A 23,331-nucleotide genomic window follows, 5' to 3' on the forward strand; every position below is an offset into this window, starting at 1 on the left:
ATTATGGGTAAGTCAGTAAGAGTCTCAAATTATCGGGTTGAAATGGGACTTTCCTGGCTATTGCCATTAAAAATAGGGGAGGGGGTGGAAGAAGCATGTGGGAGTTGGACTGTAACAGTGGGATTAGGTCTCTGTTCATGGAAAAATCCGAGACCTTACAGGGAAACTGTCAGCAGAAATTTACCGTATAAACGACTACCATTTCAGATCATGTTTCTCTCAGAGACCATCCAGAAAATCTGCTTTCAAGTGAGAAATAAATTGTTGTATAAAGACACAACAACAGAGAAGCAGCACTGAAGTCAAGCTTTCTCGTGCAAAGCAAGGCAGGGAAGGCATTGAGCTGACAGCACAGATCCCTGGAGTTCTGCATCATAGTAAGTAATGATCATACAGTAATCTACTACTCAATCATATACTTATATATACACACAGTGAAACCTCTCCAGAAGGCCACTTCTCTAAGAGAATCCCTCCTTAAAAGACTATTTTTTTTATTCCATCACTGATTTTTTTGCCATTATACTCAATGCAAGCTGCCTCCTATCTGTTGACCACCCCTTTCTAGAGCAAAGACATCTGCTAAAATAGGTTTCACTGTGTATATACTGTGCTGTTTGTTAAGAATCTGATTCATTAGAATTGATGGAAAGCCCTTAGGCTTAAGCTCTGTGCATGCATTCAAACTTTCACACATGCAAAATTCTGCTGCAATCAAACACAAACAGCTCTACTACATAACATTGGGCAGTATGCAGGTACTGCATCCCATCGTGTAGCTTTCAGACTGCAGGATATTTGTAATTGGATGACCTGAATACCAGATCAGTCACATGCTTGAGACATCACTCAAGGTTCTGGAGATTTTTCTCCAACATCCACCTACCCTCTACTCATCTCCATGATCCAGATATGGATTTCCATGGTTAATAAGCAAAACAAAGTAACGGAGAAAATCCAGGTGGACAAGGTAAAACCCCTGCTAGCAGACAAATGGCCGGAGATAGCTAATGAGTGTAAATTAGAGAATTTCTCATTTTAGCTTAGTGCAGATTTAGGCAAAAGTTTTTATACTTTAAAGTTGTTCTTTAAGCAAAGATGCAATCTCTTCCTCAGTAAAGGATTAATTAACCATTACAGTACTTTTATTTGCTTTTGGGTTTCTGTTTTTTACTCCCTACCTTCAAAATGCCATTACTTTTTATTTCTTCACATATTGAGGACTTTCTATTTAACAAATTATTCTTCTGTCTGAATTAAAATCTTTTGTCTAAAAAAAGTCACCAATAACTTTTTCTTACAGATCTGTTTAAAGTGTTTTGCACAAGGAGGTTACATTTTCATTTGTATTAATTTTGGACCTATATGATTTTTTGGTGGTTGTTGAAATGGTGAAAAAGCGGAGATTTGGACATTTGGATGCTATTTTTGCAATGGAATAATTGATTTGTATTTTGATAGATCAGGAATTATGGAATGTTACCTTACACGCTTTTGATTTTATTTATTTGTTTATTTATTTTTAAAGGCAGTCCCCAGGTTACGTACAAGATAGGTTCCATAGGTTTGTTCGTAAGTTGAATTTGTATGTAAGTCGAAACTGTATACTTTATAATTGTAGATCCAGACAAAATTTTTTTTTTGCCTAAGTAACAATTGGAATTTCAAATTTTTTTTGCTGTAAATGGACTAAGGATTATCAATAAAGCTTCATTACATCTTACAGCTGATCATTGCAGTCTGGGACTATAGTAAAGCATCCAGAGAGCTTCACCAAGCATCCAGAAGAGCAAAGGCTGCTGTCCTTTGCTGCTCCCCAGCTATCCTGATTGTTTCCTTACATGTCCTGGAGCTCCTGCTGAATGACAAGCTTTTTCAGGTGTAATGTTATGTAATATTTATGTATCTCTCCTGTGTACAGGCAGTCCCCGGGTTACTGACAAGATAGGGTCCAGAGGTTTGTTCTTAAGTTGAATTTGTATGTAAGTCAAAACTGTATATTTTATAATTGAAGTTCTAGACAAATTTTTTTCTTTTGTCCCAGTGACAATTGGGGTTTCAAAATTTTTGCTGTAATGGGACCAAGGATTATCAATAAAGCTTCATTACAGACACCTTACAACTGATCATTGCCGTCTGGGACTATAGTAAAGCATCTAGAGAGCTTCACCAGAGGTCACAGTGGGCAGAGGGGTCCGTCTATAACTATGGGTTGTCTGTAAGTCGGGTGTCCTTAAGTAGGGGACCACCTGTATATGTGTTTTGTCATGTATATATGTGTACAACATGTAATTTGTGTATATATACAGGTATAACATGTAATAGGTGTATATGTAAGTGGAATGTGTGAAGTGTGTGTGTATATACAGGTATAACATGTAATATGTAATATGCATGTATATATGCTGCCATGTGACGATGCAGATTGTCCTAATCAGCGGGCCATTGCCGCATAAGGACAATCCATATCACTGTGCCAGTGCGATCGCAGCATACAGCGTGTTCACTGCTGCATCTGTCCAGCAGGGAGATCTTTTCTTGTTGGGAAGTTTAACCCCTTAACTGCCACAATCGAGTACGATTGTGGCAGCTAAGGAGACAGAAGGAGAATGGTTCTCTCTGTCACTCCCCCGCCCCTCGCAGCAAAATCATGGTGTGTCGGTGAGTTGCCATGGCAGCCATAGGCCAATGAGGCCCAGTGCAAGAATGGGTCTCATAGGCAAAATGTCAGTAAAAGACTGACAGGTACAATACATTGCCATACAGAAGTACTGCAATGTAATGTATAAAGGATCAAGGTATCCCCAATATAAGTGCAGTGTCCTTAACCCCTTAACGCTGAAGCCACTTTTCACCTTCCTGACACGGCCCATTTTTTAAAATCTGACATGTGTCTATTTAAGTGGTTATAACTTTGGAACGCTTTAACATATCCAGTTGATTTTGAGATTGTTTTTCGTGACACATTGTACTTCATGTTGGTTGAGAAATTTAATCAATATGTTTAGTATTTATTTATGAAATAAATGGAAATTTGGCAAAAATTTTGAAAAAAACAATGTTTTCCAAATTCTAAATTTTCTACTTTTTGGAAAGTTGGTCACATCACTAAAATAACTTGATAACTAACATTTTCCATATGTCTGCTTTAACTTGGCATCATTTTTCAAAAATCTTTTCCTTTTTTTAGGATGTTAGGAGGCTTATTACTTTAGTTGCAATTTTTCAGATTTTCACGAAAATCATCAAAACCTACTTTTGGAGGGTCAATTTAGTTAGAAGTGACTTTATAAGGCTCACATGACAGGAAACCCCCACAAATGACACCATTTTAGAAACTACACCCCTCAAAATATTCAAAACAACCTTTGAGAATTTTGTTAACCCTATGAGCGTTTCATGAGGGTGAAAGATAAATGAAAGTGAAATTACAGAAATGTAATTTTATCTTGCAATAGATTCATTGAACACTAAAATTTGCACCTTCATAATGGGTTAAAAAGGAAAATGCATTTTACAATGTTTAGGGCAATTCCTCCTGAGCATGCCAATACCCATTTTGTCACTGTACCCTGCTGTACGGGCACAGGGGGGCACTTGGAATGGAAAGAGCTTTGTTTGATTCAATTAGGCCCCAAAAGGGAAAAAAGGTGAAAGTTTTCTCAATAAAGTCACTTTTACCCCAAATTTTTGTAAGCCACAAGGGATAAAAGATGAAACAACCCCCATAAATGTGTAAAACTATTTCTCCTAAGCACAGAACTGCACCACTTTTGCATATAAAGTGTTGTATAGGTACGCAGTGAAGCTCAGAAGGGAAAGAGGGGCGTTGGCCTTTTAGAAGCCAAATTTGACAATCATCCTCAACATGTGTCAGGATGCATTTGGAAAGCCCTAGTGGTACCAAAACAGAGGAGAACCCCAACAAGTGTCACCATTTTGGAAAGTGCACCCTTTGGAGAATTTTGCAAGGTGTAATATGTGTATTTTCCCCTACAGGTGTTTGCTTCAATTAGGTCCCTAAAAGGAAAAAAGAGGAACATTTTCCCATAAAAGTCACTTTTACGGCTAATTTTTGTATCCCATAAGGCATTAAAGATGAAACAACCCCAAAAAATGTGTACTAGCATTTCTCCCGAGTATAAAATTGCCCCACACATGCAAATAAAATGTTGTATGGGTACGCAGTGAAGCTCAGAAGGGAAAGAGGGGCGTTGGCCTTTTAGAAGCCAAATTTGACAGACATCCTTAACATGTGTCAGGATGCATTTAGAGAGCTGTAGTGGTAGCAAAACAGAGGGGAACCCCAACAAGTGTCACCATTTTGGAAAGCACAACCCTTAGAAAATTTAAAGAGATGAGCGAACATGCTCGTCCGAGCTTGATGCTCGGTCGAGCATTAGCGTACTCGAAACTGCTCGTTGCTCGGACGAATACTTCGCCCGCTCGAGAAAATGCCAGCTCCCGCCGTTTTGCTTTTTGGCGGCCAGAAACAGAGCCAATCACAAGCCAGGAGACTCTGCACTCCACCCAGCATGACGTGGTACCCTTACACGTCGATAGCAGTGGTTGGCTGGCCAGATCAGGTGACCCTGGGATAGACTAGCCGCTGCCCGCGCTGCTCGGATCATTCTGTGTCTGGATGCCGCTAGGGAGAGAGCTGCTGCTGGTCAGGGAAAGCGTTAGGGTGTTCTATTAGCTTACTGTTAGGCAGGAGTGATTCTCCAAGAACCCAACAGCCCTTCTTAGGGCTACAATAACGTTATACTTTTTTTTTTTTATTTGCAGCTAGTACCATATTGTGAGGAATTTGCAGGGGGACTTGCTACCGTTGTGTTTAGCTCTTAGTGACACACATATCCACCTCAAACACCAAAGTGGGAAAATTTATTAGGGGTTTGATTTCAATTAGGCACAGTCTGCCATTTACTTTTTATTTTACGTTTATTTTTTTAATAACTCAGTGTCATCTCATCTGGCATAGTAGTGTGCTTTCATACTTGGCTAGAAAATAGCCATAGGAGAATCCAAACAGCTTACTTACGCCTACAGTAGCGTTATATATATTTGATTTCTGGTTGATCTGCTGGTGGCTGTACTTGCTGCAGTGCATCTACTAGCAAATTGTGAGCAATTTGTAGTGAGACTTGCGACCGATGTGTTTTGCGCTTAGTGACGCACATATCCATTGCAAAGACCGAAGTGGGAAAATTTAGTAGGGGTTGGATTTCAAGTAGGCACAGTCTGCCATTTTTCCTTTTTTATTTTACGTTTATTTTGTTTCATAACTCTGCGTCATCTCATCTGGCATAGTAGTGTGCTTTCATACTTGGCTAGAAAATAGCCATAGGAGAATCTAAACGGCTTACTTACGCCTACAGTAGCGTTATATATATTTGATTTCTGGTTGATCTGCTGGTGGCTGTACTTGCTGCAGTGCATCTACTAGCAAATTGTGAGCAATTTGTAGTGAGACTTGCGACCGCTGTGTTTTGCGCTTAGTGACGCACATATCCATTGCAAAGACCGAAGTGGGAAAATTTAGTAGGGGTTGGATTTCAATTAGGCACAGTCTGCCATTTTTCCTTTTTTATTTTACGTTTATTTTGTTTCATAACTCTGCGTCATCTCATCTGGCATAGTAGTGTGCTTTCATACTTGGCTAGAAAATAGCCATAGGAGAATCTAAACGGCTTACTTACGCCTACAGTAGCGTTATATATATTTGATTTCTGGTTGATCTGCTGGTGGCTGTACTTGCTGCAGTGCATCTACTAGCAAATTGTGAGCAATTTGTAGTGAGACTTGCGACCGATGTGTTTTGCGCTTAGTGACGCACATATCCATTGCAAAGACCGAAGTGGGAAAATTTAGTAGGGGTTGGATTTCAAGTAGGCACAGTCTGCCATTTTTCCTTTTTTATTTTACGTTTATTTTGTTTCATAACTCTGCGTCATCTCATCTGGCATAGTAGTGTGCTTTCATACTTGGCTAGAAAATAGCCATAGGAGAATCTAAACGGCTTACTTACGCCTACAGTAGTGTTATATATATTTGATTTCTGGTTGATCTGCTGGTGGCTGTACTTGCTGCAGTGCATCTACTAGCAAATTGTGAGCAATTTGTAGTGAGACTTGCGACCGCTGTGTTTTGCGCTTAGTGACGCACATATCCATTGCAAAGACCGAAGTGGGAAAATTTAGTAGGGGTTGGGTTTCAATTAGGCACAGTCTGCCATTTTTCCTTTTTTATTTTACGTTTATTTTGTTTCATAACTCTGCGTCATCTCATCTGGCATAGTAGTGTGCTTTCATACTTGGCTAGAAAATAGCCATAGCAATAGGATAGCATCGTTTGGTTTTAAAAACTCAAAAACACAAAAAAAAACAAAAAACACAAAAAAAAGTTAAAAAAAAATTAAAGTTATAACTCTCATTTTAAAAATGTTTAACCCGAGGGCTAGGGGTAGAGGACGAGGGCGGGGACGTGGGCGTCCAACTACTGCAGGGGTCAGAGGCCGTGGTCCTGGCCGGGGTGAGACACCACCTGCTTATGAGGGAGCAGGGGAACGCCGCAGAGCTACACTCCCTAGGTTCATGTCTGAAGTTACTGGGACTCGTAGTAGAGCACTGTTGAGGCCAGAACAGTGCGAACAGGTGATGTTGTGGATTGCCGACAATGCTTCGAGCAATTTGTCCACCAGTCAGTCTTCCACGCAGTCCACCCATGTCACCGAAATCGCCACTCCTCCAGCTCCTGCACCTCAGCCTCCTCCCCCCAGTCTGCCCCCTCCCAGGAAAATTTGGCATTTGAACCGGCATACTCTGAGGAACTGTTTTCTGGACCCTTCCCACAGTCACAAACCACTTGTCCGGTTGCTGCTGAGCAATTTTCCGATGCCCAGGTTTTCCACCAGTCACAGTCTGTGGGTGATGATGACCTTCTTGACGTAGTGGAAGTGTGTAAAGAGGTGTCCGACGATGAGGAGACACGGTTGTCAGACAGTGGGGAAGTTGTTGTCAGGGCAGGAAGTCCGAGGGGGGAGCAGACTGAGGGATCGGAGGATGATGAGGTGACAGACCCAAGCTGGGTTGATAGGCCGGGTGAACACAGTGCTTCTGAGACGGAGGAGAGTCCTCGACCAGAACAGGTTGGAAGAGGCAGTGGTGGGGCCAGATGGAGAGGCAGGGCCAGAGCTGGTGCATCAGCGCCAAATGTGTCAACTAGTGAAGCTCCCGTGGCGAGGGCTCTTGCGGCGAGGGCTAGATTTTCAGAAGTCTGGAGGTTCTTTAAGGAAACACCGGATGACCGACGGACTGTGGTGTGCAACATTTGCCAAACCAGGATCAGCAGGGGTTCCACCACTACTAGCTTAACTACCACCAGTATGCGCAGGCATATGAATGCTAAACACCCCACTCAGTGGCAACAAGCCCGTTCACCTCCGGCCGTGCACACCACTGCTCCTTCCCCTGTGTCAGCTGATAGTCAGCCCCCTGCCCATGACCCTGCCACAAAAACCCCATCGTCGCCTCCACGATCCTCCACAGCATCCACCAGCGTTCAGCTCTCCATACCCCAGACGCTGGAGCGGAAACGCAAATATAGTGCAACCCACCCGCACGCCCAAGCCCTTAATGTCCACATCTCCAGATTGCTTAGCCTGGAGATGCTGCCCTATAGGCTAGTAGAGACCGAGGCCTTTCGCAACCTCATGGCGGCGGCCGCCCCTCGGTATTCGGTCCCCAGCCGCCACTACTTTTCCCGGTGTGCCGTCCCAGCCCTGCACCAGCACGTGTCAGACAACATCACCCGTGCCCTGACCAACGCCGTTTCTGACAAGGTCCACCTGACCACGGACACGTGGACGAGTGCTGCCAGGCAGGGCCACTATATATCGCTGACGGCACATTGGGTTAACTTGGTGGAGGCTGGGACCGAGTCTGACCCTGGGGCTGGTCATATACTGCCGACGCCGAAGAATTGCGGGGCCTACCTCGGTCCAGGTGTTTCAGGCCTACTATGCCTCCTCCTCCTCCCACCCCTCCTCCTCCGAACTACCATCCGTGGGCACGGCGCCATCAGTCGGTAGCTCTAGGCACAGCAGCAGTGCCGTCGCTAAGCGACAGCAGGCGGTGCTCAAACTGCTGAGCCTAGGCGATAAAAGGCACACCGCCCAAGAGCTATTACAGGGCATCACGGCGCAGACTGATCTGTGGCTGGCACCGCTGAACCTGAAGCCAGGCATGGTTGTGTGTGACAACGGCCGTAACCTGGTGGCGGCTCTGCAACTCGGCAGACTGACACATGTGCCATGCCTGGCCCATGTGTTAAATCTGATAGTTCAGCGTTTCCTCAAGACATACCCCAATCTGTCAGATTTGCTCACGAAAGTGCGCCGCATCTGTGCGCATTTCAGGAAGTCCAGCACAGATGCTGCCACTCTCAGGGCAGCGCAGCGCCGCCTCCAACTGCCCGCTCACCGACTGTTTTGCGACGTGCCCACGAGGTGGAATTCAACACTGACCATGTTATCCAGAGTTTACCAGCAGCGCCGAGCGATTGTAGACTGCCAGATGTCAACATCCACCAGAACTGGTAGTCAGGTCAGTCAGCTTCCTCAAGTCTACAATGAGGAGTGGACGTGGATGTCTGATATCTGTCAGGTGCTGAGTAACTTTGAGGAGTCAACACAGATGGTCAGTGGCGATGCCGCCATCATCCGCCTCACCATCCCGCTGCTTGGCCTGTTGAAAAACTCTCTGATCAGCATGAAGTCGGAAGCTTTGCGCTCGTCACAAGAGACGGGGGAAGAAGATTCCCTTGTTGATAGCCAAAGCACCCTTAGGTCTGTTTCTCAGCGCATATCGGAGGAGGTGGAGGTGGAGGAGGATGAGGAGGAAGAGGAGGAGAATGTTGGCGAGACACAAGAGGGGACCATTGTTGAGTCCTTCACTGTTCAGCGTGTATGGGCAGAAGAAGAGGAGTTGGAGGAGTTGGAGGAGGAGGAAATGGACAGTCAGGCCAGTGAGGGGAGTGAATTCTTACGCGTACTCTGGCGCATATGGCAGATTTCATGCTAGGCTGCCTATCCCGTGACCCTCGCGTTCAAAGAATTTATTCCAGCCCCGATTACTGGGTGTTCACTCTCCTGGACCCACGGTACAAGCAAAATCTTTTCACTCTCATCCCTGCAGAGGAAAGGAGTGTGAGAATGCATGAATACCAGCAGGCCCTGGTGCACAAGCTGAAACAGTATTTCCCTTCTGACAGCGCTAGCGGCAGAGTGCGTAGTTCTGCGGGACAAGTAGCGAGGGAGAGTAGGCGAGCAGGCAGCTTGTCCAGCACTGGCAAGGGTACGCTTTACAAGGCCAGCTTTATGTCACCCCAGCAAGACACTGTCACCTGTCCCCAGTCTCGGCAGAGTAGGGCTGATCTTTACAGAAAGATGGTGAGGGAGTACGTAGCTGACCATACCATCGTCCTAAATGATCACACAGCTCCCTACAACTACTGGGTTTCAAAGCTGGACATGTGGCACGAACTGGCGCTGTACGCCTTGGAGGTTCTTGCCTGCCCTGCCGCTAGTGTCTTGTCCGAGCGGGTTTTCAGTGCAGCTGGTGGCATCATCACCGATAAGCGTACACGCCTGTCGACTGACAGCGCTGACATGCTGACGCTTATTAAGATGAATAAAGCCTGGATTTCTCATAATTTCCAATCTCCACCAGGTGAAGGAAGCTAAACCTGAATAATTGATCCACTCCTCCTCCTCCTCATTTTCCTCCTTCTCCTCCTCTTTGTACAGTAAAGCAGAGGAAACTGGCTATTTTTTGACAGGGCCCACTGGCTCTAGCTATAGTACTTTATGCATTTAATTTTTCTGGAGGGCCACCGACCCGGTCCTCTGTTTTAAACAATTTTTGGGAGTGCCACATACAGGCACTCAATCTATTCAATTTCTCTGGAGGGCCACCGACCCGTTCCTCTGTTTTAAACAATTTTTGGGAGTGCCACATACAGGCACTAAATCTATTCAATTTTTCTGGAGGGCCACCTACCTGCTCCTCTGGTTTGAAAACTTTTTGGGACTGCCACATACAGGCACTCAATCTATTCAATTTTTCTGGAGGGCCACCTACCTGCTCCTCTGGTTTGAAAACTTTTTGGGACTGCCACATACAGGCATTCAATCGATTCCATTTTTCTGGAGGGCCACTTACCTGCTCCTCTGGTTTGAAAACTTTTTGGGACTGCCACATACAGGCACTCAATCTATTCTATTTTTCTGGAGGGCCACCTACCTGCTCCTCTGGTTTGAAAACTTTTTGGGACTGCCACATACAGGCACTCAATCTATTCCATTTTTCTGGAGGGCCACCTACCTGCTCCTCTGGTTTGAAAACTTTTTGGGACTGCCACATACAGGCACTCAATCTATTCTATTTTTCTGGAGGGCCACCTACCTGCTCCTCTGGTTTGAAAACTTTTTGGGACTGCCACATACAGGCACTCAATCTATTCCATTTTTCTGGAGGGCCACCTACCTGCTCCTCTGGTTTGAAACATTTTTGGGACTGCCACATACAGGCACTATCCAAATTAAATTGTCTCCATAGCAGCCTCCACACGTTGTCTCCATTGCTACCTCCAAAAGTCGTCCATATAGCTGCCTCCATACATCGTCCCTTTATCAAACGAGGTGTGTCAGGCAGAAATTTGGGTTGTTTTCATGGATTCCACATCAAAGTTGTTAACTTTGTCGCCACCCAGCTGTGTTATCCACAAAATATACTAATAAACTTTTATCATTTACCAATATTATTTCAGCGCTTCTTGCGCATCTGTTTACATTCCCCTCACCCGCCATATCCCAAACTTATAAGAACGCTACTACACTTGATCTTATACAAAAGGTTCTTAGAAGTGCTGTTTGGGGAGTAGCCTAGAGACAGGGGCTTGGATTGGCGAAAGCTCGCCTGGCTGCGGAGCGCCAGCTCCATCCCAAGATCCAACTAACATAGTTTTAACTGCAGCACCTTTAATCTACTACTAGTTCACTGCCTCCATAATAATAATAATAATCTTTATTTATATAGCGCCATCATATTCCGTAGCGCTTTACAAATCATAGGAAACAAATACAAATGTAATGTAACAGAGCACAACATTTGTATGGAACAACAGGAGTGAGGTCCCTGCTCACCAGAGCTTACGGTTTATGAAGATGATGGGGTAACACGAGGTAAAAGAATATTTAATGGTCAAGCCATTTTTCTTAGGGAATAGAACAAAATATAATAAATGGAATTGCTGTCGCTTGAACCACTCAGCCGTCATCTTATATACCAGGTCCAGGGTGAATGGGGCTGTAGAGAAGTCTGGTGCCTGTTGGTTGCTGGATAACAGATGGGAGGACGACACAGGACGGGTTAGTAGAAGAGTTAAAACTTCATGCAGTTAATGAGTGTTATAGGCTTGCCTAAAGAAATGGGTTTTAAGAGCACGTTTGAAACTTTGGAGGTTAGGTATTAGTCTGATAGTCCAGGGCAGAGCATTCCATAGAATTGGTGCAGCTCTAGAGAAGTCTTGGAGACGCGAGTGGGAGGTCCGCACTAGGGTAGAGGTTAATCTAAGATCACTGGCGGATCTAAGAGCACGGGTTGGGCGATAGACTGAGATAAGAGAGGAGAGGTAGGGGGGTGCAGCATTATACAGAGCTTTATGGATGAGGGTTATTATTTTAAACTGTATTCGAAAGGAGACTGGCAGCCAGTGCAGCGACTGGCATGAACTGTAAGCATACATGGTCCCCTTATCAAACGAGCTGTGTCAGGCAGAATTTTGGGTTGTTTTCATGGCTTCCACAACAAACTTGTTAACTTTGTCGCCACCCTGCTGTGTAATCCACAAAAAATACTGGCAAACTTTTATCATTTACCGATATTATTTCAGCGCTTCTTGCGCATCTGTTTACATTCCCCTCACCCGCCATATCCTAAACTTATAAGAACGCTACTACACTTGATCTTATACAAAAGGTTCTTAGAAGTGCTGTTTGGGGAGTAGCCTAGAGACAGGGGCTTGGATTGGCGAAAGCTCGCCTGGCAGCGGAGCGCCAGCTCCATGCCAAGATCCAACTAACATAGTTTTAACTGCAGCACCTTTAATCTACTACTAGTTCACTGCCTCCATACATGGTCCCCTTATCAAACGAGCTGTGTCAGGCAGAATTTTGGGTTGTTTTCATGGCTTCCATGTTAACTTTGTCGCCACCCTGCTGTGTAATCCACAAAATATACTGGCAAACTTTTATCATGTACCGATATTATTTGAGCGCTTCTTGCTCACCTCCTTTGGTTCCTCTCTGCCACCCATTGGTTTGAAGCCTGAGTCCATTTAGGGTATGTCGCCATGACACTCTCTAGCCTGCTGCCGCTGCCTCTGCATGCCATCCCCTATAGTGTCAGGGTCAATTATTGGATGTTTTAGATGCTATCTAGCTTCATTCTGTCACTCTGTCATGGCCATGCTGTTGCCCATAATTTTGGCATAATGGTGCGATTAAGCAGCCTCAGAGGCATCCATGCATGCTGCCCCTGCTGTTTCCTGTCCATTTCCGTGGTGTTTCCATCCTTTTCTGAGGTTCCCAGGTGTTTGGCCAAGCTTCCCTGTGCAGAGCCTTGGTCCCCTTGAAAAATGCTCGAGTCTCCCATTGACTTCAATGGGGCTCGTTATTCTAGACGAGCACTCGAGCATCGGGAAAAGTTCGTCTCGAATAACGAGTACCCGAGCATTTTAGTGCTCGCTCATCTCTAAAAATTTAGCAAGGTGTAATATGTGTATTTGTCCGTAAAGGTTTTTGATTTCATTAGGACTTAAATAGGAAAAAGGTAAAAATTTTCCTATAAAGGTCATTTTACCCCCCAAAATGTGTAAATATATTTCTCTCGAGTGTAGAAGTACCCCACATGTGTATATAAAATGTTGCCTTTTATAAGCAAAATTTGACAGAAATGTTTGACATGCATTTGGGGAACCCTAGTGGTATAAAACGCATAAGAATCCGAAAAGTGTCCCTAATTTTTGAATGCACGCCCCTTAGAGAATTTTGCAATGTGTTATATATGTATTTGCCCCTACAGGTAAATGATCCAATTAGGCCCTAAACATTAAAAAGGTGAAAATTTTCCTATAAATGTCACTTTACCCCTAATTTATGTAAGCCACAAGGGATAATATATTAAATAACCCCGAAAAAGGTGTAAAACTATTTCTCCCGAGTGTAGAAGTACCCCACATGTGCATATAAAATACTTTATGGGCGCACAGTAGAGAAAAAGAGGTATGTTTGTCTTTTAGAGGCCAAATTTGACAGAAATCCTTCACATGTGTCAGGATACATTTGGAGAGCCGTAGTGGTACCAAAACAGAGGAAAACCCGAAAAGTGACCCTAATTGTTGAATGTACACCCCCTTGGGGAATTTAGCAAGGTGTAATATGTGGTGTAGTGTAATACACGTGGTGAAATGAGCATTTTGAACATATAGGTGGTTTCCAAATATGATGTGCAATGGAGTCCAAGATGGAAATTGCTATTATTTCTGGAAAGTTCAGTGCCCGTTATGTGGCGCCCCATATGAAATAATCGAGGGGTATAGGGAGCAACGTGACCTAACAGTTGTTACAATTATTCATTTTACTGAAATGAATTCACAACAGGTTGGGCGTGAATTGTGAATGTGTTGCGTATAAGGAGGTAGAATATACCAGGGGACCAACTAAACTTTTGTCACTCTGGAGTTGTCGCAGGTCTCTTAGTAGTATGTAGTGTCCATCCTAACTCCTCTTTTGGAACAGACTCTTTATTGAGTCCTACCATTAGAAGCAGAATTCACCGGGAAAATGCTGTCCTGGCAAAACACAGGAACATCTAAACCAGAGGTACTGGGGCCCCGTCCTTTTTGTCCCAATATTAGTTTCCTAATATCCTCCTCTTGAAAACGGAGAAATGATACGGCAGGACCTGCACAATGGAACAGCACGTAAGAGTTGTACAGCATAATCTGTACAATGTGCACGGCCTGCGCTTTTGTACCAAATCTTCGTTTTTCGTAAGAGTGTTGCTCTTATTCACCCTAGCGATGCCCATTGTGACGAATACAGCTGCTTTTGGCTGGAACAAATCGACCAGCCAATAACGGCAAACATGGGCAGAGAGGGGAAACAAAACCCCTCTGGACCGCAAGGCACAATTGGTGGCTGTCAGGAACAGCCACCACCCTGCCCCGATCACCGTGTCTACAGACATGGTGATCGGTATTACTGACGTCATAAGTAAATTCGCTGCTATTGGCTGGTCTGAATTGATGAGCTAATAGCAGCGATCATGTTGGTGGGACGTAACCCTTCTGTTCCATGGGGCAGGATGGATGGCCGTCAGGAACAGCCGCCATCTTGCCCCGATCACTGGGGCAGATTTATCAAGCTGTCTGAAAGTCAGAATATTTCTAGTTGCCCATGGCAACCAATCACAGCTCAGCTTTCATTTTGCCAGTGCACAGCACAGGGGAGCTGTGATTGGTTGCCATGGGCAACTAGAAATATTCTAACTTTCAGACAGCTTGCCCCACTGTGTCTGAACCGTGTTGGCAAGTCATCACCCGACGCACCGTTTTATAACAAAGCGTGTTGGGAATAGGCTATACAATCTTTATTTTTTAAGCAATTTAGACAAATAAGGGCTTATTTTTTGCGAGATGAGATGCACTGTAAAAAAACTTCATTTTAGAGGGTTTTTAGCTTATTGAAGCAATTTTATTAACTTTTTACATGTGGAGGAAAATAAAATCATTAATTCTTGTTTTGGATTTTTAGCATTTTTTTGGGGGGGGTGTTCACTGTAGCATAACAATAATATATTATCTTTATTCTACGGATCACTACGATTACGGTGATACCTCATTTATATAGTTTATTTTATATTTGTCCAATTTTATTGAAGGAAAACTATAATAGAAAAAATTGCATTTGTTTTAGTATTGCCATTCTTATAGCGGCATAACTATAGTATTTTTTGGTTGACGGAGCTGGTTGTAAGCTTATTTTTTGCGTGACAAGATGTTCTTTTCATTGGTATCATTTTGGTGATTATAACTTTTTCGGATCACTTTTTAGAACATTTTTTGTAAAGCAATTTGATAAAAAGTTTAAATTTTTTTTTTACCACGTTCACCGAGCGGGTCCAATTATGATTATTATTTATTGTACAGATTGTTACGGACGCAGCGATACCAAATAAGTGGGTTTTTTTGTGATTTAGTGTTTTTTATACTTTATTACTTGTGTACAGGGAAATGTGGTGTTTGTGGGGACTTTCACTTTCTTTTATTATTTATTTTTATTTAAAAAAAAGCTTTATTTATTTTTTTTACTTTTTTTTACAGTTACTGACATCTTAGCTTGAACAAGTGATCTTCTGATCACTTGTTCAAGCTCTTTTACAGGTTACACAGTGCAATACAATGCTGCGCATGCCCAGTGTCTTACAGCCGGGTCCTGCCAGAAGGGACCCGGCTTCTGGATGAAGATCGCGCAGCCCCGGGCACCGGCAGTCCCCGGAGGAGCGGACCGATTGACTTTTACTTGACTTTAAATGCCTCTAACACGCCGCGGTCAGTGCGACCGCGGCGTGTTAGGGGTTAACACCCGCGATCGGAGAAATCTCCGATCGCGGGTGTTAGAGGCGGGTGTCGGCTATAATATATAGCCGACACCCGCAGCTTCTGGCCAGAAGCTTGACGTAATAGTACTGCATTTTTTGCGGGAACGCACCTCCCGCGATGCAGTACTATTACGTCAAATGTCGGGAAGGGGTTAAAAAGGAGTTTTTAAAGTAGTAAAACATAAGAAAACCTGTACATGTTTGGTATCTCCTTAATGTTACTGACCAATAGAATAATTTTATCGTCTTTATTATACAGTATGGTGAACTGCATAAAAGTTTAAATTAAAAAACTGGTGGCAAAACAGCTGTTTTTTTCTGTAGGGTTGCAAGAAAGCGTTAATACATTTGAATTATCATGCTATTTTTACTATAAAATTAACCCATTGGAAGACACAAATCATACCACAAAAAACAACCCTCATATGCCCATTATAAAAAATAAAAATTAAGCAAGAAAAAGATGTTAAATAAAGGCCTGTGACCTGAAGGTATAACATGTATTAGATGTATTTATTGGTGTAATATGTGACATATGTGTGTATGTACAGGTATAACATGTAATAGGTGTATATATAGGTGTAATATGAGATATGTGTGTGTTTATATACACGTATAACACCTATGTAAAATTTAGGATGTGTGTTAGCCATTGTTTTTACAGCTAGCATTCCCCATTCACTTCTATGGGTGCATGCACACAGCTTTGGAATCTATTGCCAAATGCATGAGCCAACTGCTCAAGACACAAAAGATAGAACAGGTCCTATTCCTGGAGCTCACCCGTAAATCACTCACAGGATGCAAACAGAGGTCCGCGGTCCCGATAACTCTACAAATCTAACAGGTTTATATATAGGTGTTACGTGTAAAAATATAATCTCTCTGTAAGTGTGTAAAGAGCCAAAAGGATCTGTTCACATGGTAGATTAGATTATTGAAATAGATGGAATCTGGGAGGGTTCCACTTGAAATATAGGATATTCTGCCATGTGAGCGTGCCCAAAGTAAATAAATACATGCAATTTATATTACTAATAAATAGTGAGGGAGTTTAACCGCTTAATAACAAGGCCTGTAAAGGTTTGGAAGAACTGATATTTATAGCTAATTTGCATACGTTTCAAATCGGACTAGATAATACCTTAGTGACTTAGCACTGACCTGCTGCTGTGTCTCTAGGCAGCACTGTTGAGCACAGAGCAGTTCTGATGCAGCCAACAGTAAGAGAGATCGCTGGAGCTCTCGGCAATCGGCAGCTTTTCCTGCCTGGCCAGTTCTATAGAGACGGCAGTGGAGATGGTGCGCGTGCCGACAGAGAGGGCTCTAGGTTCGCCACCACTGATGTAGGAGGTTATGCATTTGCTTGGCGCCACCTACAAGGGGTGTAAGGGGTGTAAGTGCCTAGGGCAGAATTAACACTAAATACAACCATGGTGGCATCTGGGGGCACTCTCCTGCAGTATGGAACTTAACAGATTAACTGCCACATGCATGGGTTAGCTGTAAAATACATACATACAGCGCTGCATGGAGAGAGTCCAGGGCATGAGCTCTCTTCAAACAGCGACAACCAGGGCCGGCTCAAGATTGGTGGGGGCCCCTGGGCGCAAAACCTGGTGGGGGCCCCTCTACAGAATGTAGCCCAGACAGGGTACACATTTAGCATCCATATAATAGGTAGGGTCCCCCCTTAGTCAGTAATCCATGTAAGACAGGTTTCCCCCTAGGCATCATGCACAAAAATGTAAATGGGACCAATTGACATAGATATCGCCCCCAGTAATTCATACATTTATAGCCCACAGTAATAATATATACAGTCCCCATTCGTAATTCATAAATTTACATTCCAAAGTAATTATTATATACAGTCCCCCAGTAGTTAAAAGATATACAGTCCCCGGTAATAATAGATATAGCCCCCAGTAATAAATATAAAGCCCCCAGTAATTAATAGATACAGCCCCCAGTAATATATATAAAGCCCCCAGTAATAGATATAAAGCCCCCAGTAATTAATAGATACAGCCCCCAGTAATAAATATAAAGCCCTCAGTAATTTATAGATACAGCCCCCAGTAATAAATATAAAGCCCCCAGTAATTAATAGATACAGCCCCCATTAATAGATATAAAGCCCCCAGTAATTAATAGATACAGCCCCCATTAATAGATATAAAGCCCCCAGTAATAGATATAAAGCCCCCAGTAATTGATAGATACAGCCCCCAGTTATTAAGCCCCCAGTAATTAATCCGTAATTAATAGATACAGCCCCCAGATAATATAGATATAAAGCCGCCAGTAATTAATACATACAGCCCAGAGTAATTCATAAGTGTACATCACTCAGTAATTAATAGATACAGTCCCCCAGTTTTATATGCAGCTCCCCAGTTATATATACATAGCCCGCTGTTATTTATACAGCCCTCTGGTGATATACATCTCCCTAGTTGTACATACAGCCCCCCCAATAATATATAGCAGCCCCGCATAACTATACAGCATACCCCCGTGACTATACAGCAGCCCCCCATGACTATATATGAATATACAGGCCCCCAGTGCTGCATATAGCCTCCCTTGAATATACAGCCTCCCAATAATATAAAGCATCCCCCTATGAATATACAGCAGCCCTCCATACATATACAGCCCCCTGTGCATATACAGCCAACCAGTTATACATACAGCCCCCCATAATTCATAACAAGTCCCCAGTAAAATAATAAATCTGTACTCACCTCCCATTCCCACGATGTGCGGCGCGATCCTGCTCCTCTTTCGGGATTCCGCCGGTACATTTGTATCTATGGCAGAGCCATAAAACACATTCCGCGCCGTCTGCACAACGAAGCCGACATCCCGTGCGCTGTGTTTTATGGATCTGCCATAGATACAAATGTACTGGCAGCCGCCGCTACCGCTAGGGTGGCGCGGCAAGCTGTCTTTATAATGCAACGCATAGTGGGCGATTGCGGCCAATCTGACCGCCCGAATCGCCACACTTGGTGGGGACCCATTAAAGGGGCGAAGTGGTGGGGGCCCCGTGGCGCGTGCCCCGTGCGCGCCCCCTTTAATCCAGGCCGTGGCGACAACCATACCATGAGTTACTAAACTGCCATTGTGCATTGCAGGGTTTAAAAGAAGACAGGGATTGAGAGGGCAACAACAGCAGTTTATAGGACATCAAATAATACAAAAAAACTATACACCTTCTTCTCTTTCACTCATACGTAAATATATGTAAATTAATTGAGAGCTTTTTTTGCAGTAAATCATGCTGTGGCAATGTTATTAGGAGTACAATACAAGTAATCATAGTATCATAGTATCATAGCATATAAGGCTGGAAAAAGACGCAAGTCCATCAAGTCCAACCTTTAAGAATGAAATAAATGTTTTATCCCAATAACCTGTGATATTTTTTCTCTCCAGAAAGGCACCCAGGCCTCTCTTGAACATGTACATAGAGTCCGCCATAACAACCTCCTGCGGCCGAGTTCCATAGTCTCACTGCTCTTACAGTAAAGAACCTTTGTCTATGGTGATGGTAGAATCGCTTCTCCTCTAGGCCTAGGTATAAGAAGATCTTTGGAGAGATCCTTGTACTGTCCGTTCAGGTATTTGTACATTGTAATGAGGTCTCCCCTCAGTCGTCTTTTTTCTAAACTGAATAATCCCAAATTTTGTAATCTGTCAGTGTATTCTAATCCCTCCATTCCCCTAATAATCCTGGTTGCTCTCCTCTGCACCCATTCCAGCTCTACTATATCCTTTTTATACACTGGTGCCAAAAACTGTACACAATATTCCATGTGTGGTCTGACCAGGGATTTGTATAAGGGCAAAACTATGTCTTTATCATGAAAATCTATTCCTCTCTTGATACATCCAATAATTCATACATTACAATGATTAGAATATGAAAGATTTTATATGAAAGATACAACTATAAAACTTGAAATGTCTGTACATGGAAATTGGGGCACTGCACAGAAACAAAAAGCACTTTCAACTTAAGGAAAAAAAGGGAAAAGACTAATTTTGAATACCAGCAGATGGTGCACATGAGTCATATGTTGAGGACATGTATAACTTCATATATATAAAAATTTAGAAGTGGAGGAAGAGAGCAAAGCAAGTTCTGGGAAAACTCGAGAAAGACGAGCTCATGAAATTAGTGAGGTATAAAACGTCTTCACTTTCTAGGAAAAGAGCTGACAGCACTGACTGAGAAAACTTCATTCCTCTCATAAATCAAGTAAGTACATCTAGTTATTAGCTAAGGAGGCTTCTCATAAAAGGAAAGTCTGTTGCAGCTAATAAATGAAAGTAGGAAATAGTCTTACATTACAGCATTTTTGTTGCATGCTGTTAAAATCTTGTAAATTATGTTCAAACCACTTTGAAGTGACCCAGTCTCACGAGATGTGCAGCCTCTTTTCTGTAGCCATGTATGTAAAGTTTTTTTAACAGGTGCTACATTTTTCTGTGATGTAATTTTATTACCTCTCTTGTTCTGTTAATATTAAAGGATGGTATGTACATTCAGAAAATGTTGCCATGGCAAATGATGCCATAGCCTCAACTACTGTATATTGCTGTCTGTCTGTCTTGGATAGATAGAGTTCCGGTTCCTTCTTGGAAGTAGATATATGTCATCTTGATATAGTAGTTATGACTTAGAAAAGATAAGACAAATGTTTTAATAATTTTCATTTTTCATGTTAATTTTAACTATACTTTTTAATATAATATTTGTATTTGTTAGCTGCAGATTTCTTGTTTCTGGTATGCAACTCTTACATTCAGAGCCAAGAACTCTACTGAAGGCAGGGGACCCCTTCTCCTGTCTGTTCTCCATTACTTTCATGGAAATACTCATGAATTCTGTTACTAAACTTGGAACTCCAACTTATAATGTTAGACAAACACACACAATTGCTCCAAGCTTTTCTGCTGTAGAACAGCCATGAGAAATACAATTCAATCTTACAAGAATACACACATTTCCAGTAAACTGAATATTTCAAGAAAACTCAAAACATGTTGAAGGATAAACCTGCTTTTATTGCCGTTGTGCCCCCGATGAACTATTTTTTAATTTTTTTTTTATACTAAGTCACCCATTCATAAAATAATGCCCTGAAAGTTTCTATGTAAAGTAAATCATATCAAAGGAGCAGTAACCTTCATCTTCATACAGCAGACCGCCAGGAAAAAATAAGGCTACTATTTCCCTTGCTAGTATACACTTTTTTACATATAAACTTCCTGGGTATCTTTTGAATAGGTGTATAGGTCCCTTAAAAAAACCTCCAACTGCACTAATCAGTTCTTCTGGATTCTTTATTCCCACTGTTTACACCACTGACTGGACCTCTATAATGCAGATCTGAATGAACTGCCAAAATCTTATTCTATTTATGTCATTATTTCTGGGCATGATAACTCAGAAAGGGTATGAGAATGGGAATTAATAGATATGACAAATACATCAATGACATGGCAGGGAACCAAGTAATTACAAATAATTTTTCTTAATGCCTTTGAACAATCTTCAACATGTTCCTGCGAAATCCCAACTAGACTATTAAGTAGTTCTTTACGCTCCAAATAGCTCCCCCAAATATCTCAGTTTCCAAGAACCTTATGGGTATCAAACTTTAGGTTTTAAGGCTCTCCTCAAAGGGCAATTACAGGGTAAGGGTTTTATTGACATAGTAAATATGAGAGGGATTGAAGGAATTGTACTCCAGCCGATTTACTAGTCTGAGCACAGATCTATTCTTGTTCAAGAGCACTAACATTGTGAGTTACATATATTTCTGAATTCTCCTAAACTACTACTAGTAAATATGAGTATCCACTTCTACTGCAGCTTCATTCATATGGAGGGCTGGACTAGTAAGCTTGTGGGATGGGCTGCAAGTATGAAATGTATGAGAAAATCTTTTAACATAGCTATTGCATGCTATCGTAGCAGTTCCAACACATATACCACCAACAATGGATACACAGGCTTTAAAGGACATCTACCATCAGGATGAAGGCTTGTATACCAAGCACACTGTCTTACTGGTGTGTGCCCCCTCTGGCAGGATCAGCTCTTCTCTTGTGAAAGCTTTTTCTTAGTGAAGAGTGGTTCCTGCCAGAGGAGGCACACACCAGTATGTCGGTGTGCTTGGTTTAAAAGACTTCATCCTGATGGTAGACGTCCTTTAATGGTTAAACAGGCTATATATTTAAAATTTCATGTTTGATAAGGACGATATGAAGATGTCATTGACATTTTGCTTGTTAATAATGTTGAAGAGCCAGATTAAAAATAGCACCGCTGATGTAATCCATGTCCTTTTATCAGTTCATACTTGTGCCTAAATATAAGCTGAAGCTGGCAAGAAGTCAGATGTTCAGAAAAGAGATATGCACATGTGTGGTCCTATGCAGAAATGCTAAAGCACCAACATTTTTTCACCTTTGTATTTTTGTGCTAACAATAGTGGTAAGTAGATTTACATATGGAATTTAGAATTTAAAAATAGAATTAACACATAAAGGAGTTTCCTTTTTTATAATGTATTATAGATAAGTTAGAGGAAATTAACCAGTGAAAAACTATAAATACTCACCCCCACTCCTCTTCATCTTGATCCTGCCATTGTCTGTCGCTAGTCTTGACATGCCGGTATCACCAAGAAAATAAATTTATAATTAGCAGCACAGAGTGTGGGCACAAAATGTCCGCCACTCCGGTCTGCTAATTATGTATGCCCCTGCACCTCCCTATCCCATTCACGCCTCTTGAGTGATTTCACCTCACTCTCCCATGCTCAAAACATGGGAGAGAGAGAGATGGTGAGGGCAAGCACAATTAGCAGCCACAAGTGCCATATGTCCCTGCACTTCGTGCTACCAGTTATAACTATCCCGGGGTGTCAAGGCAGACTGTGCTGGGATGAAGATGAAGAGGTGCGGAGGGGACTATTTGTAGGGTTTTTTTTTTTTTTTTCACTGGTTGATTTCCTTTAAAGTATATACAGTAAGTTTTGCAAAGGTCTAAGTGTAAATGCACACCGAACAGGCCATGCTATGGGACACAATTGACGTTCATCCGCTGATGACAATACTAAAAGACTGCATGTGCAGCAAAATGGGCTGTAATAGGACCTGCCCCATCTTTGTGGCAGCTCACGCTTACTACACCTCCCTATTAGGGAAGTGGGAAATTCCGATGATGGTTTAAAAAGAATATGAGATAATTTTAAGAGGGGAAAGAGCTATTATGTTCATGAGGTAAAAATCTTAGAAAATAACAAGAGCTACTACAGGCGGTCCCCTACTTAAGAACACCCAACTTACAGATGACCCCTAGTTACAAACGGACTTCTGGATATTGGCAGATTACTGTACTTTAGTCCAAAGCTACAATAAACAGCTATAACCGTTATTAAATGTGTCTGTAGTTAAGATTTATTGTTAATTCTGGTTCTTATGACAACCCAACATTTTTAAAATCCAACTGTCACAGAGACCAAAAAAAAATTTGGTTGGGATTACAATTATAAAATATACAGTTCCGACTTACATACAAATT

At 42.5% G+C, this 23,331-nt stretch overlaps 1 protein-coding gene across 1 annotated transcript in view; it reads left to right on the top strand.

Moving 5' to 3' along the window:
* The window catches only part of COL21A1 (collagen type XXI alpha 1 chain), a 235,518-nt gene that overhangs the window by 53,642 nt on the left and 158,545 nt on the right, over positions 1-23,331 (top strand). The window contains exon 3 of the mRNA XM_072142258.1: positions 19,170-19,354. The gene's annotated coding sequence lies outside the window, so the exon portion shown is untranslated. The remainder of the gene's footprint in view (positions 1-19,169; positions 19,355-23,331) is intronic.

This window comes from Engystomops pustulosus, chromosome 3 (genome assembly GCF_040894005.1).
Source record: "Engystomops pustulosus chromosome 3, aEngPut4.maternal, whole genome shotgun sequence".
NCBI classification, from domain to species: Eukaryota; Metazoa; Chordata; class Amphibia; order Anura; family Leptodactylidae; genus Engystomops; species Engystomops pustulosus.